Here is a 17747-nt window from a genome sequence, read left to right on the forward strand (position 1 = left end):
CAACATAGGCATGGCACTGGATGGCTATTTGTAGATTGCTCCTTTAGCATATTCATTGGTTTGTTACACAGGTAGTAAGGTTTACTATAGTGAGGTAGCCCAAGATTTGGGGTTGTCAGTAAAATTTCTTTCATTTCTTTCTTCACAGCTGGGATTAATTTGTCCTCGATAAACTTATAACTACCCTTTGTATGTCTCTTTAATAATACTTGTAAAATACCTAATACTAGGATTGAATCTCCTTCATCTGGTAAAATTTTCATTTTTTATTTATTTATTTATTATCTATTCTTAATCACCGGGCAGCTTCCTCCGGTGACTTCTCTACTCAGGATACTGAAAAATTCTTGGTACTGACAGGGCTAAATCCCCATGACTTTTCACCGTGGCTACTTTCATATAGTCTGGTGAGAATTTCCAGTAATCCAGACTGATGGATTCATAAGCCCCTTGTGAGCTTCTTGTAATCCCTCCTATTTAGGGTTTGTTAAACATTATTGCAGCTGTATTCAAATTAACATCCTCATCTTAATCTTTTTTTCTTTCCACTCAATAAATGTAAAATTACAAAATTGTTATCTTAATCTAAACTAATTCCATTTTTACCAATTTCCTCATTAACCTGGATTTCATTTCCAACCAAAGGTTGTCTAAACCAGTTTCAATATATCTATATTTATTAATAAAATTGTTAAACAAATATTAGAAATTAATACTCATATGATAATTTCAATATCACACACTAATATATATGCACAGATAAATGTCCTTAAAGGGGGACATATTACTTCATTTTACTTAATTTCTCTCTTTTTTTTTTTTTTTTTAAATGCACTGTTTCCACTATCAAAAGATATTCAATTAGTGTAAGACATGGTTAAATATAACCTTGATTTTACCATGTTTGGAAAACAGATTCAAAAATAATTGTGATCACATTGTTTATCATTAGATTTGTTAACCCGGCACATTTTGTTATAAATGTTTTGTCTAAAAAACTGAAATTGGCATGGTGTCCTCCCAGCTTATCACCAACTCTCATCCCAGCTACATTCTTTGAGGAGAGCACAAAGGAGGGGGTCACATCTGCGTACATGACACAAGCGAGCGAACTAAAGGTTCCAGCATTCACAAACATACTCAAATATATTTCTAAAATTGCTTACATTATTCCCATTTGTACACAACACATGCATATCTTTCTCTCACTTTCTTTTAACGCTTTTTAAATTCTTATTGCTGAGTCAGAAACTGTAGCAGCAGGCATCTGCAGCACTGTTTCCTCGCTGACACAGAGCCTGTTGACCCCTCCCTTCCTGTGAGAAGCTGGAAACTGCTTGCTTCTGCTGGGGGGTAACCTGAAAAGGCGGGTGGGGAGCACTTTGTTCTCCCGTGTCTTCTTCCCTTTCCTCTACAGGATCAACTTCACCTATAGGGGCAGATGCTGCTCTAGATGCTACTGCTAAATCCCTTCTTGCAAACTCATATGGGGATGCCCAAGCATTGGGAAGCTCCTCTTCATCTTCCAGATGCAGAGCAGTTTTTTCAGTACACATCTTATAAGGGGGTGGTTTTAAATTCTTTCGGGACTCTTCTTCCCAAGCAGCCAAACATTCAATCCCCCCACAATCAGACATTTTGAAAAGTAAATTAAATAACGCATCAATTGTTGGGGTATCAAGAGAACCTTCGGGGGCCACCATTTCGACGGGTCCTCTTTGTATTCCCTTTTTGTAATTTTACACCACTTTACATGATGCTTTAAAGCATCCGGCTCTCCACTTACCATTATCTTGATGATAGGAGCGCTTGGATGCAACTTTGATACACTTAACCCTGTTTTCTTTGCTATTTTTAATAATTTCTTTGCCCTTTTTTTTTGTTAACCCAAAAGTATTCATTACCGGTAAAATATTTTTTTCCAAGCAAATTTCCCATTTTCTTTATGTCTTTCCTGCCACCCCTTTCAGAAATGACAACAGTTTAGAGCTCCGGGACTGAGAGCTCTACTTTTTACTTCTTACGGCTGTGTACCAGCAGCCCAGTACATATATTGAGATATCTCACTTCGTTCTACTCTCAGAAGGACGTCTCCTTTCTGAGTGGTAATAGGCTAGTCTCTCTCAACTCCCTATTCCAGAGAACATACAGCAGGTCATTCACCCATGTGTGGCTATCCGCTGAAGGCAAACCTATCCGCCTTAGGACCACAAACGTTTCTCAAAAAATCACACAAAAATTCAACATTCACCACCTTCTATTTACTCATAGAAATTGTGGCACCTGCATTTTACACATCCCTTAATAACACAACTATATACATTGTCATTTCTGAGAGTAAAAAGGAGGACAAGTACTTTTGCATGCTTCAGCTATAATTGGTACCATTATTTTTCTCAGTAATCATACATAGACAGAATGCATTGAAATCAAAAAGGAACGTGTTACCTTCTGTATTCCACAAGCCCCAACCGGCTCCTCAAAACCGCACAGAAAGACAGTACTTTATAATAATGAGAAATAAAATTTTTCTCACCTGAGGCCTCTTTGTTGTCCCTCCTGTTGCGGGTTGAGAGCCGGAGGTGGGGATGTAGACAAGAAGAACGTCAGGGTCACCAAATGTTATGTACAGCCTTGAAATAAAAGACCTCTACGAAGTTGCATTCATCTCAATGTATATTTACTCAGAAAATCTCCATACAGAGGATCACGGGAAAGTGATCCTGAATTCATCACGGTTACAGGGTTTTATAGGAAAATTATAACATTACAGTCTATGTGTGGGAAAGAGTGAAAAATAGAAAATACACAATACATTCCAGGATAATCTATTTCATATTTCACATGGTCATTTTCGCCATAACACAATAACAGCTTTAAAGGTCATTCTGACTTTTACTGGTAGTAATCTCATGTGAACCAAATAACAAGTAATAACAATAACAATAACAAGTAATAACAATAACAATAACAAGTGAATAACAAGATATGTGTTGCAATATTGAGAATACCCAAGAAGAATTAAAAAACATTATATATAGAAATACATTCTTATATTGAAGGGGAACTCTGGGTTATATACAGAGATGTGTTACATATGTCTTCATATCTTGACAATGACCTATTAATATTCCCGAAACTAGGGGGCAGGCTGCCCTGGGTGCGGCACTGAGAGGGGTGCGGCATTGAGAGGGGTGCTGCAGCTGGCACTGATTCTCCTGCAACAGCTGAAAGGCCGCTTCTCCTTTACCTCCCGCTAGCCTTCACCTGCTGCAGGAGGAAAATTCAGGGATCGGTACATACCCGTCAAAGCTGACCCATCTGCCACTCCGGTTCCTGCCCCTTCTTCAGATCATGCCCCCTTCCACTCCTCTGTCCCCCTCCTCTGGTACCCCTGCATTGCTCACATATTCTTCCTGGCTAGTCATGTAGTGCAGGCAGATGATCCTGAGCACAGAGAAGCCCATCATACGATCAGGAAGACAGCCACACAAAGTTATAACATAACCTTCCTCGGCACTCACTTTCCTGGTCTTTCCTTCCCCCACTATCCATCCTGTCTGCTGCCATAGGTAATCTAGATGGAGAGCGGGGGAAGGAAAAAACAGGAGAATAGGTGCCAAGGAAGGATATGCTTTGTGTAGCTGCCTTCCAGATCATATTATGAGCTTCTCCATGAGGAGGATCATGTTTTTATTCAGCCTGCACTGCACAACTAGGGGGGTGGAGGTGAGCACTGTGGGGTTACCAGTGGAGAGGGAGCAGAGGAGGGGGAAGAGAGGAGCACAGGGGAACCAGAGGAACACGGGGGACCAGAGGAGTAAGGAAGCCTCCGAGAAGCCCCCATGGCATCAGAGTGGTGGGGTCAACCGTTTACATCACTGGATGGCCCCGCCCTCAGCTATATAAGAACTGTCATCCAGAAGAAGCGTCACTCGGCAGGAGCCTACCATGGATGTGAAGCGGTTGCGGCTTTTTTTCTTCGGTTCGTCGGGCAGCATGGATTTACATTCTGGGACTTTTTTTATTCTTTAATAAAGGACTTGTCTTTTTTTACCATTTTTGACACTTTTTTTGTGAAATGGGAGGGGTGCAATGTACCCCATTACCAATTCACATAGGGGGGCTGGGATCTGGGGGTCCCCTTGTTAAAGGGGGCTTCCAAATTCTGATAATCCCCCTGCCCTCATACCCCCACAACAACCGGCAAAGGGTTGTGGGGATGAGGCCCTTGTCTGCATCAACATGGGGACAAGGTGCTTTGGGGGCTACTCCAATGTACCCTCCCCATGTTGAGGGCATGTGGCCTGGTATGGTTCAGGAGGGAGGTGATCTCCCGTCCTCCCTCTTTTCCTGCAGTCTGCCAGGTTGCATGTTCGGATAAGGGTCTGGTATGGATTTTGGGAGGACCCTACACCATTTTTGTTTAAATTTGGTGCAGGATTCCCCTTCATTTCCATATCAGACCTGAAGAGCCTGATAGGGATTTTAGGGGGACCCCACGCCATTTTGTTGTACGTTTTGGTTTTGGGTCCCCCCTAATATACATATCAGACCCAAAGAGCCTGGTAATAGACTGGGGCAACCCATGCTCTTTTTTTCATGAATTTTATCTATATTGCCGAGACCCAACAATTCATTACAGCCGCGATCAGTTTCAAATGACAATTTTTATTTAGAAATGTAATTTTGCTGTGGTATTGTTCTAAACACGGGAAAACTCTGCCACTTTACAGGAATACTATAGACACCCCCCAGGCACAATATCTGAAGGAATATTTCATTTTTATTGTTTCACTTTAACCACTTCAGCCCCGGAGGATTTTACCCCCTTCCTTACCAGAGCACTTTTTGTGATTTGGCACTGCAGTGCTTTAACTGACAATTGCGCGGTCATGTGATGTTGCACCCAAACAATTAATGTCCTTTTTTCCCCACAAATAGAGCTTTATTTTGGTGGCATTTTATCACCTCTGCGGTTTTTATTTTTTGCGCTATAAACAAAAAAAGAGCGACGATTTTGAAAAAAAACACAATATTTTCTCCTTTTTGCGATAATAAATATCACATTTTTAAAAATAAAAACATTTTTTTTCTCAGTTTAGGCCGATACATATTCTTCTACATATTTTTGGTAAAAAAAAAAAAAAAAAAAAAAATCGCAATAAGCATATATTGATTGGTTTGTGCAAAAGTTATAGCATCTACAAAATAGGGGATAGATTTATGGCATTTTTTTACTAGTAATGGTGGCAATCTGCGATTTTTTTTTGTGACTGCGACATTGTGGCGGACACATTGGACACTTTTGACACATTTTTGGGACTATTCACATTTACACAGCGATCTGTGCTATAAAATTGCACTGATTACTGTATAAATGTGACTGGCAGGGAAGGGGTTAACACCAGGGGGCGCTGCAGGTGTTAATATATTCCCTATGGGAGTGATTCTAACTGTGGAGGGAGGGGACTCACAAGGGGAGGAGACCGATCAGTGTTCCTCTTTACTGAGAACACACCATTGGTCTCCTCTCCACTGACAGGATGTGGATCTGGGTGTTTACATACACAGATCCACGTTCCTGCTGTGCTCCCCGGCAATTGCGGGTGCCCGGCGGACATCGCAGCCGCCGGGCATGCTCACCAGGTCCCGAGCAATGATGCGGGTGCGCGCGCACCCCCTAGATGGCCGGGAATGAGAGGACGTCATATGGCGCCCGCCCAGCATTAATAGAATCACTGCTCCCAAAAAACGGATGTTTTAAAAAAAAAATGTTGTATTGATACATGTCACCTGGGGCAGGACCCTGGTCCCCAAACACTTTTTATGACAATAACTTTTAATTTTTCATGTTCCTGTCCCATAGACTTTTTTGCCTGTTCGATATGTTCTGGTGTGAACCGAACCGGGGGGTGTTCGGCTCATCCTTAGCTAGGAGGAATAAGGGGTACCAGTGATTTCCCATATAATCTGACATAGGGGTGTCTGGACTTGAAATGTTACAAATTATCTGAGGAAACTAAATATGTCCATATTATGGCTGTGCTATTATTAATATGGAAGTTATGAAACATGCTGAAATTTCAGAACTATCCGAACTGTTTAAGATTTATCTGTATTAAGGTATTTACGACTAGACATGTGGACACTGAAATATTTTGTTTCAGAATTTTGTTTTTGTCTAAAAAATACATTTATTTAGTTACGCCCAAAATTAGTTTTTATTTATTTTGTTTCGTTAAAAAATCCATTTGTCCGAAAATCCGAAATAATTAAGGTTGAATCTGTCATTGATGGCTTATGGCGTCTGTTGAATGTTCTAAGATTTGATGGAGCAGCTAAACTGTACGACACCGAAATCGTACATTTCCAGTCAAATGTTCCACCTACGAGCTATAGTAGAACTCTAATGTTCTATGACACTAGTAATAATTATATTTATTAATTATTAATACTAGTCAACCAACATTAGAATTCTTCTATAGCCTATGGGCAGAGCATTTGACCAAAAATGTCCATTTGCGGCGACTGCTTCGTCGAATCTTCATATCAAATCTTTTCTCTCCATGTAGAATAATCTTGAACTAATAGAGGTAAGGTTAGGCACATTCAATCACAGGTTCGATGGACACAGATCGCTATTGTCAGCGTCATATCGAATCTCCTATCTATATTGAACTGTTGCAACAAAATAATAAAGCATTTGTTTATGTTGGATCTTTTGGTTTTCGGATTCTGCACGTTCGTTATCATTTGTTAAAACAATAACAAAAATACTTGAAATTCGGATGAAAACTAATGCACATTTCTATTTACGACCGGTATCTGTTGGTTCTCTGGATTGAGAGGGTGACAGTTTTATGATAGGCCTGGACATCCTGCCAGGCCAACATTAGTTGTTTTCACAGGCCTAATGATGGTTCTCTAGGGTGAGATAACAACTTCTTTGAAGTATAAAGCTATGAATTCCTGGAAATAAGGGAGGAGGGAGAGGGTTCAGATTTCTACTGCAAAGTTTAACTGTTAGCCAAGCTGTCATGGCTGCCCCGAGTTTCTCAAATAACATGGCCACTAGCTACAGCTTTTCTTGTGTCCAGTATGTGATATTGTTACAATGATCACCATGTATTAATACATAAGGGGGATATGATCTCCATGTATAAATACATAAAGGGGATATGATCTCCATGTATAAATACATAAGGGGGGATATGATCTCCATGTATAAATACATAAGAGGGATATGATCTCAATGTATAAATACATAAGGGGGATATGATCTCAATGTATAAATACATAAGGGGGATATGATCTCAATGTGGTACAATATTCTCTGTGAGTTATTCCATTAAACGTTAATAGCATATAATACACTGAGTTGTTTGACTTATTACTTTAATGTGGTGCACAGATGTCTGAACCCAGAGTGTCAGGTGGGTTGGAATGTTCACAAGGTCATGGAGGTGCAGATGAGCAGGTAAATCCAAGCAGTCCCCAAGGGGGTCGTGCTACATATACTTATAGATAGAATATGAATGTTACAAAAAATGATCACTGCTCCCATCTATAACTTATCTCTACAGCAAGGATCACTGGAAGGGCAATGCATTTCAAATAAACATATGCCGCACCACTAGATAAATAAATAAAATGCATAGTGCTGCAAACACTGGAGGTGATACCCAAACCTTAAAATAACTAAATATAATATAGTGCTGCGCTGTAAAATAAATACCAAGCACAGGGTGTGGGAGAATGTACACAATGCAATGCTGCATATCATACAGCCATATGTAGGCAAATAACAAATAAAGTGACAATGGGCATAAGTGCAATTGATACACTAAAATATCATCATCTCCTGATGAAGTCACATTACCATGACAAACACGTGTCGGGACGTACCGGCACCGGAAGTGATGTCGGTGAGCTCGTTGCCCGTGTTTGTTTTGATGTTTTTTTACATAATGCAAATGTGAGTACTCTGATTGTTTTTTGCTGTTTTAAATAAATACTTTATACATACTACACTATAGAGCATCCCCCCTGTGCTTCCTTCCATACTTCCTCACACTAATTCATGAGGCTATGCTGAAGTAAGCCAGGCCTGGCAGAGGGCTTTGGCCATATAGAGGGATATATCAGTAGATCATAAAACGCCAGTTCCAGAAGTCGGCGGATGCCTAGATCCATAGTGAACACATCTGACACCCGATATATTTACACGCTGTTACCTCACAGCAGTAATGTAAGGGGACATCCATACACCACGATTTGCACTGAGGATAAGAAGTCACCATTCATCTGCACTCTATATAACAAGTCCCCATCACTCTATTTGCACCTTACAGTGGTGTGAAAAAGTGTTTGCCCCCTTCCTCATTTCCTGTTCCTTTGCATGTTTGTCACACTTAAGTGTTTCGGAACATCAAACCAATTTAAACAATAGTCAAGGACAACACAAGTAAACACAAAATACAATTTGTAAATGAAGGTGTTTATTATTAAAGGTGAAAAAAATCCAAACCATCATGGCCCTGTATGAAAAAGTGATTGCCCCCTAAACCTAATAACTGGTTGGGCCACCCTTAGCAGCAACAACTGCAACCAAGCGTTTGCGATAACGTGCAATGAGGCTTTTACAGCGTCCTGGAGGAATTTTGGCCCACTCATCTTTGCAGAATTGTCCTAATTCAGTTACATTAGAGGGTTTTCGAGCATGAACGGCCTTTTTAAGGTCATACCACAACATCTCAATAGGATTCAGGTCAGGACTTTGGCTAGGCCACTCCAAAGTCTTCATTTTGTTTTTCTTCAGCCATTCGGTGGTGGACTTGCTGGTGTGTTTAGGATCATTGTCCTGCTGCAGAACCCAAGTTCCTTTCAGCTTGAGTACACGAACAGATGGTCGGACATTCTCCTTCAGGATCTCTTGGTAGACAGCAGAATTCATAGTTCCTTTTATCACGGCAAGTCTTCCAGGTCCTGAAGCAGCAAAACAGCCCCAGACCATCACACTACCACCACCATATTTTACTGTTGGTATAATGTTCTTTTTATGAAATGCAGTGTTCCTTCTACGCCAGATATACTTGGACACACACCTTCCAAAGAGTTCCACTTTTGTCTCATCGGTCCACAGAATGTTGTCCCAAAAGTCTTGGGGATCATCAAGATGTGTTGTGGAGAAATTGAGACGAGCTTTGATGTTCTTTTTGCTCAGCAGTGGTTTTCTCCTTGGAACTCTGCCATGCAGGCCATTTTTGCCCAGTCTTTTTCTGATGGTGGAGGCATGAACGCTGACCTTAACTGAGGCAAGTGAGGCCTGCAGTTCCTTGGACGTTGTTGTGGGGTCTTTTGTGACCTCTTGGATGAGTCGTCACTGCGCTCTTGGGGTAATTTTGGGCGGCCGGCCACTCCTGGGAAGGTTCACCACTGTTCCATGTCTTCGCCATTTGTGGATAATGGCTCTCACTGTGGTTCGCTGGATTCCCAAAGCTTTGGAAATGGCTTTAAAACCCTTTCCAGACTGATAGATCTCAATTACTTTCTTTCTCAATTGTTCCTGAATTTCTTTGGGTCTCGGCATGATGTGTAGCTTTTAAGGATCTTCTGGTGGACCTTACTGTGTCAAGCAGCTCCTATTTAAGGGATGCCTTGATTGTGAATAGGTGTGGCAATAATCAGGCCTGGGTGTGGCTAGAGAAATTGAACTCAGGTGTGGACAACCACAGTTATAGTATGTTTTAACAAGGGGGGGCAATCACTTTTTCACACAGGGCCATGATGGTTTGGATTTTTTTTCACCTTTAATAATAAACACCTTAATTTACAAATTGCATTTTGTGTTTACTTGTGTTGTCCTTGACTATTGTTTAAATTGGTTTGATGTTCCGAAACACTTAAGTGTGACAAACATGCATAGGAACAGGAAATGAGGAAGGGGGCAAACACTTTTTCACACCACTGTATATGGAGTTCTGTCTATTGCTCTGTATATAGAATTTTCCTGGGAAGAGGACACTGCACGGATATAATCCACTTCTTTATTGTGATTATCATAAAGAAGATAAAGACATTATTTGATACTACATGTTTTATGTTACTGAATATCTATCAAGAATGAAGGATGTTGACTAGATCATTCACTCCTGAGCACATGATATATTACTGTATCACTTGCACTTATGCACATTGTCACTTTATTTGTGATTTGCCTAGGTATGGCGGTATGCAGGCCCAGACTGGCCATAGGGCAGACCGGGCATTTGCCTGGTGGGCTGAGGGCCGCTGGGCTGCCAGGTCACATGTCTTAAAATGAGCTGGCAGGGCCCGCCATGGGACGATATACATGCATATATTCCTGGTGATGGTGGGAGGATCAGAAAGCCTCTCCATTCAGTTCAGACATGTGCCCCACAGCCCCCGGTCACCTGGAAACCAGGACACAAGTAGAGGAGGAGGGACAGAGAAGCCGAGGCCACCATCCTCCCTTATATGCAGGCGCAGCACCCTGCTGGCTTTCAAGTGTGGGAGGCGGGTATGAGATCCCAATCCCACATATGAAAGCCAGCAGGGTGCTATGCCCGCATATAGGGGAGGTGGTGGCCTCGGCTTCTCTGTCCCTCCTCCTCTCCTTGTGTCCTGGTTGCCAGGTGACCGGGGGTGGTATATGAAAGCCAATGAGGTGCTGCAGGGGAAGGGAAAGCAGTACATGCCCACTCCTCTTCCCACCTGTGAAGGGGGTCAATCTGATGCTCCAGGGCAAGATAGAGCTCCTTTCCCTAATGTTTCCTTTTTCCCTCTTTCTTTTTCTCCTTCCTTTTCCCACATTGGCGGGGGTGTACTTGTATCCATTTTTTTTTATTTAACTGATATCTGAGGTTATTATGGGTACCCGGAATGTTCAGGGCTTTAATAATCTAAAGAAGAGGTCCTAGATTTTGTATAATATACAGCAGCAGAAAATACATGTTCTTTTCTACAATAAACTCATTTAACCGTTTCCCGACCAGCGCACGACGATGTACGTCGACAGAATGGCACGGGCAGGCATATTGGCGTACATGTAAGTCCAATATTCAATGGCGCCCTGCCATCGGGAGCGCGCCGCTGCCGGCATGCTCCCGCGCTGGTCGGGACCCCCATGAGTCCGGTCGCGGGACCCGCGGACTCGATCGCCGTGGGCATCCCCGCGCTCGTCTCACGGGACGGCTGAATGGAGGAAATGCCGTGTAAACAGAATTTCTCCATTCTGCCTAGCAACTAGTGACGCTGATCTCTGCTCCATGTGATTGGAGCAGAGATCAGTGTTCACTAAATGAAACCACCTCAATACAGGACACTTAAACCCCCTTCCTTCCCAGACCAATTTTCAGCTTTCAGTGCTCTCTCACTTTGAATGACAATTACTCAGTCATGCTACACTGTAACCAAATGAATTTTTTATCATTTTGTTCACACAAATAGAGCTTTCTTTTGGTGGTATTTATTCACCACTTCTTATATTATTTTTTGTAATATAAGCAAAAAAAGAGCGAATATTTTGAAAAAAACCTAAATTTTCTACTTTCTCTTTTAAAAGAAACCAAAAAAATCTAATTTTGGTGAAAATTTAGGCCAAAATGTATTCTACTACATGTCTTTGGTAAAAAAAAAATCCTGATAAGTGTATGATCATTGGTTTGTGTGAAAGTTATAGAGCCTACAAACCATGCTATGCATTATTGAAAATGTATCAATTCTAATGCACTGATGGCCTATCTCAGTTCTTGAGGCCCTAAAATGTCAGGACAGTACAATAACCCCCCAAATGACCCCTTCTTGGAAAGAAGACAGTCTGCGGTATTTAGTAAGAGGCATAGTGAATTTTTTGAAGTTGCAATTTTTCCCCCACAATGCTTTAGAAAATTAAGAAATATATATTTTTTTTTCTTCACTAAATTATCATATTTACAAGTTATTTCTCACACATGGTGCAGGCATAATTGCAATTACACCCCAAAATACATTCTGCTATTCATCCTGAGTATGGAGATACCCCATGTGACAGACTTTTCCACAGCCTGGCCACATACAGAGGCCCAACATCCATGTAGCACTATCAGGCGTTCTAAAGGCATAAATTACACATTTCATTTCCTGAGTACCTATCACATTTTTGAAGGCCCTGGAGCACCAGGACAATGGAATTACCCACAAAGTGACCCCATTTTGGAAAGAAAACAACCCAATGTATATTCTGTGAGGCATAATGAGTCTTTTGAACATATAATTTCTTTCCACAAGTTTTTGGAAAATGTGGAAAGAAAATGAAAACCTATTTTTTTCTCACAAAGTTGTCAATTTAGAAGATCTTTCTAACACATAACATGTACATAGCCAAAATGACACCCCAAAATACATTCTGCTACTCGTCCTGAGTATGTCGATACCCCATGTATCAGACTTTTCCACAGCCTGGCCACATACAGAAGCCCAATATACAAGTACCACCTTCAGGCTTCTAACATATAGCATGTACACACCAAGAATTACACCCCAAAATACATTCTGCTGAGCAAAGGGTAAAAAAAGGCTCACCTGTGGTTTTAGCAGGCAGGGACACCGTTCCAGAGCAGTCAAAGCATTTTCTAGACAGCCAAAGGAAATGTTCAGGAATTGTCCAGGCAGCAGACAGATATGGAAAATTATGAACATGGTTCAGTACAGTCCAAGGTTTAGCAGGCAGTTCAGGCATAGGCATGTCCATTTCAGGTGGCAGGCACAGGCATGTCCATTTCAGGTGGCAGGCACAGGCATGTCCAGTTTAGGTGGCAGGCACAGGCATGTCCAGTTCAGGTGGCAGCAGGCGGCACTTTGTACATTGGGCTTTGGTCAGGTAAGACCCGAGGACAGGGGTAGAGGCTTCTTCCCATCCAAATCTCTACGAAGCCTCCGAGTCTCCAGACCCTAATCCGAGAAAACGAAAAACCTGGAGAAAAATGTTTTCTCCACTCGGAAAACTTTTTCTGGAGCCCCTCACATGTGAGACCCCTGTGCTGTACAGTGGCAGGGCAAATGATCAGTTCAGGAGGCAGGTAAAAAGCATGGTCATTTAACAGGCCGAGGTCAATTCACGTTGAAGGCAGAAACATGTTTGGCAAAGGCATAGTCATTTAACAGTCCGAGTCATACACAGAAATGGCAGAAAGTGGAAACTGGAAAGAAATCATCTTCACTTTACTAATAGTGTAGTAAAGTATGATAGCTTCGATAGCAAGTTCCAATGCAGAGGCCTGGCTGGGAGGGACAGTCTGGACAGTAGTATCGGGTGTCAAGGCGAATTCCTCTACTTGTACACACACGGCATTTTTTGGGGGGTTTGCGACCTGTTTGGGTAGGAGGGAGGATGTCGGGAAAGTGCCTTTCATGGAGTCTGGATACTGCATCAGAACAAATTAGTTGAGTGGGTTGGCCATGGGGATAGACAAGGGCTGTGATAACATCTTCTTGGAATCTTAGATAGGTCAGGGAACTTTGGGTGCTCTTAGAAAAAATAATATATGAATTGAAAATGGCCAGTTGCATCAAATAAACGGCAACTTTCTTGTACCAAAACAGTGATCTCCTGGTGGCCAAGTAGGGCTGCATCATCTGGTCATTCATATCCACCCCCCCATGTATAAGTTATACTCGTGGATACATTTTGGCTTCTGGATGGGGCCTTTTCTTCTCTGCAGTTCCACCAAGGTGTCATTGTGTATTGTGGAAAGGATGTAGACATCTCTTTTTTTATCTCTCCACTTCACCACTAGTACCTCATCAGGTGACCAATATCTGTGGGAAGCCTTTGCGGTTGGTCCGTGCTGTCCCACAGGCCACAGTCTGCTTTAGGTACAGATGGCGGAAAAGTGGGAGACTTGTGTAGAAATTGTCTACATATAGGTGGTAACCTTTCCCAAGCAATGGTTGGATCAGCTGCCAGAGAATTTTGCCACTTGTTCCCATGTAGGTAGGGCATCCAGGGGGGTTTAGCTGTCGATCTTTTCCCTCATAAATTATAAAGTCATATGTGTAACCCGTGGCCCTGTCACACACCTTATAAAATTTTACCCCACGTCTGGCTCTTTTACTGGGCATGTATTGTTGTATTCCAAGATTAGGGGCCGAATTTTGAATAATTTATGGTAACTGGGATGATTTCGAGGGAGGCATTGGGCATTGTTATTGAAATGTAAAAATCTCATGATCATCTCATAACGGTTTCTGGGCATAATTGATGAATAGACCGGCATGTGGTGGATAGGTTGGGTAGACCAGTAGGAATGGACTTCATTTTTTTGTTAGCCCCATGTTGAGGGTTAGGCCAAGGAAAATTTTAAATTCTTCCACGGTGAGGGGTTTCCAAAAAAAAAGGCATAGGAAGAACTTGGATTGTTGGCTATATGTTGGCTGGCATATAGATTACATTGCTCCACAATGTTGGTTAGGAGATCATTGGTAAAAAAATAAATGAAAATAATAAAGTGGGGTTACATTTTCCATCTGTATCTGAGGGCCTGGCTGGGATGTAAAAAGGGGAATTACAGTTTCTAGTGACGTATTGGGCAGCCATGTTGGATACAGTAGAACATCTGGAAGGCTAGTATGGGCACTGCCTCGTTGATGGGATGCTCCGTTGCTAGCATCTGGCCTATCTTCAAGGAAGGTTGCAGAACTGCTGGTGGATGCCTGCCTATCCCGGAGTGCTGCGCTGCTGGTGGATGCCTGCATATCATCCTGGAGTGGTGCGCTGCTATTGGATGTCTGCACCTGCTCATTTCTCCCGTTTCTCCTCGTTAGGATTCTATCTTCCATAGTTTCCATCTCGGAGCCACTGCTTTCCACTGGCTCATAATCGCTATCCGAGTCTGACGGAGTTCCCTGCTACTCTCGTCCGACATACTCTGGAGTATCTGGAAAGCCTCCTCTGTGCTGTACAACCTTTTAGTCATGTTGACGGGCAGATGTCAGATGGCGGGCATCAGATGTGCCTGATGGCGGGCGTCAGATGTGCCTGATGGCGGGCGTCAGATGTGCCTGATGGCGGGCGTCAGATGTGCCAGATGTTGGCGGGAGGCAAATGTGTGATGGCAGGTGTCAGATGTGCCTTATGATGGTGGGCAGATGTGCCTGGTGATGGCGGGCAGATGTGCCTGGTGATGGCGGGCAGATGCGTCTGGTGATGGTGGTCAGATGCGCCTGGTGATGGTGGTCAGATGCGCCTGGTGATCGCGGTCAGATGCGCCTGGTGATCGTGGTCAGATGCGGCTGGTGATGGCGGTCAGATGTGCCTGATGGTGGACGGCAGATGTGCCAGATGTTGGCGGGAGGCAAATGTGTGATGGCAGGTGTCAGATGTGCCTGGTGATGGCGGTCAGATGTGCCTGGTGATGGCGGTCAGATGCGGCTGGTGATGGCGGTCAGATGCGGCTGGTGATGGCGGTCAGATGCGCCTGGTGATGGCGGTCAGATGCGCCTGATGATCGGGGTCAGATGCGCCTGGTGATGGCGGTCAGATGCGCCTGGTGATGGCGGTCAGATGCGGCAGGTGATGGCGGTCAGATACATCAGGTGATGGCGGTCAGATGCGGCAGGTGATGGTGGGAGATGCGGCAGATGCGCCTGGTGATGGCGGGCAGATGCGCCTGGTGATGGCGGGCAGATGTGCCTGGTGATGGCGGGCGGCTGATGTGTCAGATGGCGGGCTGATGTGCCCGCTGTTGGCGGACAGATGTGCCCGCTGTTCTGTATGACAGGTGTTTTTGGGGACACTATGTTTTTGGGGGACACTAGCTGGGTGATCAGTGGGTAAACAGCAGACAAACAGCTATAAACTCACTGATCTTCCCGGCTGAAGCACAGATCTCTCTTCCTCTCCTCACTGACAGATTCTGTGTGAGGAGAGGAAGAGATGAGAGCAGTTACAACTGCTCTCTATTTACATTACATGATGACTGTGATTTGACACAGTCGTCATGTGATCAGGAGGGCCAACCACATGGCCCTCCTGATGTATACTGCTCTGCAGTCTCCGGGGGTCTCAGGCAGATCGGGATCGCGGCGCAATCACCTGTTATCTGCCACCCATCCCCCTTTGTTTACCTTACGATGGCTATGATTAGACACAGCCATCATGCGGATCAGGAAGGCAAATTACATTGCCCTCCTGCTGATCCGAGATGCGGCGTGTGCGGGGGACACGCGCACATCGGGATCGCGCAGCTGAATGGTAGCGCGCCCGCGCAATCCCGCTACTTTGACAGGACGTTCAGGAACGTCCTGTCAGAAGTAGAGAGCTCCCACCCGGCCGTTTATATGCAGTGGCCGGATGGGAAGTGGTTAAGCATTATAAAACTCACTGCTCCTGAAAAAACGTCAGTTTTTAAAACTTTTTTTTGCATTGATCCATGTCCCCTGGGGCAGGAGCCGGGTCCCAGACACTTTTTATGACAGGATGTTTCACGGCTTTTATAATTTGCCGCAAACACCCCAAATTGTTCACTGTTTGTGAACAGGCAATGTTCGATGAGTTTGACTCGAACTCGAAGCTCATCCCTATTCAGGATCTCCCTGTAGTAGACTGTACAGCTCCTACAACAGAGGCCAATGTGATCTGCTCTTTCAATTAACATGTATAGTTCAGAATCAAACGAACCAGAAAAAGTCTTCCGGGCAAATCCAAGAAAACAGTCTCTGAAAAATGTAACAGAAAGAGAAATATAGTAATAACAAATGACAGGGTGAATGTGATCAGAAAAGGTCCCTGCAGCGAGTGTCTGTGACAGTGCCTCCCCATCCCATAGTTTGGCAGACCCAGCTAGATCCACCACAGGTTGGCTTGGGGTTGTCAGGAGCATCTTATAGTTTCCTTTGCCAGGAAAGCCCATCAGTGTTCCCATTTGAAGTAATCCAAACCACGCTCTCAGCATCCATTAAGTAGTTGTCCATCATTTTCTCGGTCACTCTGTGCCACTAATAGACACAGTTTTACTTAACCACTTGAGATCCGCGCTATAGCCGAATGACGTAGTCCCGTGCATGAGCGGCCTGTGCACCACCTGAGGGGCGCGTGCGGCGCGCTCTGTGATCGGCGAGTCTACGAGACTCGCCTGATCACAGATCCGTGCAAGGGGTCGATCCCGACCCCTTATCACGTGATCAGCTGTCAGCCAATGACAGCTGATCATGTGATATAACAGAGCCGGTAATCGGCTATTATTCCTCCTCGCGCTGACAGCGCGAGGAGAAAAAAAAAAGCCGATCACCGGCGGCCATGATCGGGACATAAGTCCCGATCACGGCCAGCCCTGCCAGTGCCCATCTGCCCCTGCCAGTGCCCACCTGCCCCCTGCTTTGCCTGCCTAAATAAAAAATGTGTCCCCCTATCAGTGCCACCCAGCAGTGCCCACAGTGCCACCCAGCAGTGCCACCCAGCAGTGCCCACAGTGCCACCCAGCAGTGCCCACAGTCTGCCTCAACAAAGGTGCTGCACCCCAGTGCCACATATCCGTGCCCAACAGTGCCGCCCATCAGTGCCCAGCAGTGCCGCCCATCAGTGCCCAGCAGTGCCACCTATCAGAGCCACCTATCAGTGCCACCTATCAGTGCCCATCAGTCCCATCTATCAGTGGTACCTATCAGTGCCCCTTAGTGCCACCCATCCGTGCCACCCATCTGTGCCACCCATCCGTGCCATCTTATCTGTGCCCGTCTATGCCCAT

At 44.1% G+C, this 17747-nt stretch overlaps 1 protein-coding gene across 9 annotated transcripts in view; it reads right to left on the reverse strand.

The window, feature by feature from the left end:
- The window catches only part of LOC143963511 (NACHT, LRR and PYD domains-containing protein 3-like), an 824666-nt gene that overhangs the window by 109810 nt on the left and 697109 nt on the right, over positions 1 to 17747 (reverse strand). The window contains exon 1 of one of the 9 annotated variants that reach the window (XM_077473161.1): positions 12586 to 12606. The exons of the other annotated variants lie outside the window; for them this stretch is intronic. The gene's annotated coding sequence lies outside the window, so the exon portion shown is untranslated. Of the gene's footprint in view, positions 1 to 12585; positions 12607 to 17747 lie in introns of those variants that run through there. 9 annotated transcript variants of the gene reach the window in all.

The sequence above is a fragment of the Lithobates pipiens genome, unplaced genomic scaffold (genome assembly GCF_037356315.1).
Source record: "Lithobates pipiens isolate NorthernLeopardFrog02 unplaced genomic scaffold, aLitPip1_a1.2 Scaffold_8, whole genome shotgun sequence".
Taxonomy (NCBI): Eukaryota; Metazoa; Chordata; class Amphibia; order Anura; family Ranidae; genus Lithobates; species Lithobates pipiens.